This window comes from Panthera tigris, chromosome X (assembly GCF_018350195.1).
Source record: "Panthera tigris isolate Pti1 chromosome X, P.tigris_Pti1_mat1.1, whole genome shotgun sequence".
Taxonomy (NCBI): Eukaryota; Metazoa; Chordata; class Mammalia; order Carnivora; family Felidae; genus Panthera; species Panthera tigris.
The window spans coordinates 9,808,226-9,809,914 of record NC_056677.1 but is presented as its reverse complement, the minus strand read 5'-3'; the positions used below and the strand labels follow the sequence as shown (position 1 = coordinate 9,809,914).

At 45.5% G+C, this 1,689-nt stretch overlaps 1 pseudogene; it reads left to right on the top strand.

Annotated features, from left to right (window-relative positions):
* The first annotated feature begins 453 nt into the window (after nt 1-453).
* Nucleotides 454-1,430, top strand: LOC107180361 (annotated as a pseudogene).
* Nucleotides 1,431-1,689: the final 259 nt, after the last annotated feature.

Below are 1,689 nucleotides of genomic sequence, written 5' to 3'. Positions count from 1 at the left end.
CCCTTTACCTAAGAGACTCATATGCACAATAGGGCAACCTTATTTTGCCAAACATCTTTCACCTTCTTGCTAATGAGCTTTCTTCCCTTCGGGTCCTCAGGCCCCGTGTTTTTCCTTAGCTCATATGAGCTTCGTGTTGCCTCATTGTCTTCGGAATCTCCTGTCCCTGTGGACTCCCTGTACATATGCTATTAAATTTGAGCTTCTCCCATTAATCTGTCTCATATCAATTTGATTCTAAGCCCAGCTAGAAGACCTGGGAGGGCAGAGGACCGTCTTCCTCCCCGACAAAAACATAAAGGAAGAGCTTCGTGACTTTGGATTTGACAATGATTGCTTGGAAATGACACCAAAAGTACAGAAAACAAAAGTCATAACGGACAAATGGGATTCTCTCAAACTTTGCGTATTACTCTTTCTCATGGCGCCTTGGAGGCGGTAGGCAGCTTTAGGATGAAGCTGAACATCTCCTTCCCAGCTACCGGTTGCCAGAAACTCATTGGAGTGAATGATGAACGCAAACTTCGTACCTTTTGGTGAGAAGCATATGGCTACAGAAGTCGCTGTGGATGCTCTGAGTAAAAAATGGAAGGGTTACGTGGTCCGAATCAGTGGTGACGATGACAAATAAGGCTTCCCGATGAAGCAGGGTGTCTTGACCCGTGGCCGTGTCTGCCTGCACCTGAGTCGGGGCATCTCCAGTCCAGACCAAGGAGGACTGGAGAAAGAAAGCACAAATCTGCCCCGGGGATGCATTGGGGATGCCAATCTCAGTGTTCTCAACTTGGTCATTGTGGAAAAAAAGAAAGAAAGCAGGGGAGAAGGATATTCTCGGACTCACTAGTACTACCGTGCCTCGTCGCCTGGGGCCCCAAAGAGCTAGTGTAATCCTCAGACTTTTCAGTCTCTCTAAAGAAGATGGTGTCTGCCGATACGTTGTGAAAAAGCCCCTAAACAAAGAAGGGAAGAAACCTAGAACCAAAGCACCCGAGATTCAGCATCTCTTTCCTCCACGTGTCTTCCAACAGACACATCGGTGTATCACTCTGAAGAAACAGCATACTAAGAAAAATAAGGAAGAGACTGCAGAGCACGCTAAACTTTTGGCCAAGAGAATGAAGGAGGCCAAAGAAAAACGCCAGGAACAGATTGCCAAGAGACGGAGACTGTCCTTTGAGTCTTGGGAACTTCTTCTTTTTTTTTTTTTTTTTTAATGTTTTTTAACATTCATTCATTTTTGAGAGACAGAGTGAGAGTCCGAAGCAGGCTCCAGGCTCTGAGCTGTCAGCACACAGGCCCAACACGGGGCTCGAACCCACGAACCGTGAGCCTGTGACCTGAGTCGACGTCGGATGCTCAACCGACCGAACCACCCAGGCGCCCCTCGTCTCTCGAGAACTACCTCCAGGTCTGAGTCCAGTCAAAAATGAGATTTTCTAACAGCAACAAATAAATAAGACCAGACATCGACAAGCAAACAAATACAAAGTTTGTGTATCAAAGGACATCATCAACAAAAACTAACTCAAAAGTTAACAAAAAAACCTAAAAACGCAACCCATGGGATGGGAGAAAATCTTTGTAGATCATCTACCTGATAAAGGGTGAATAATTAGAGCACAGAACCCCTACAACTCAATAACAACTCACAAATAACATGATTTAAAAACGGCCAAAATTCTGGAACAG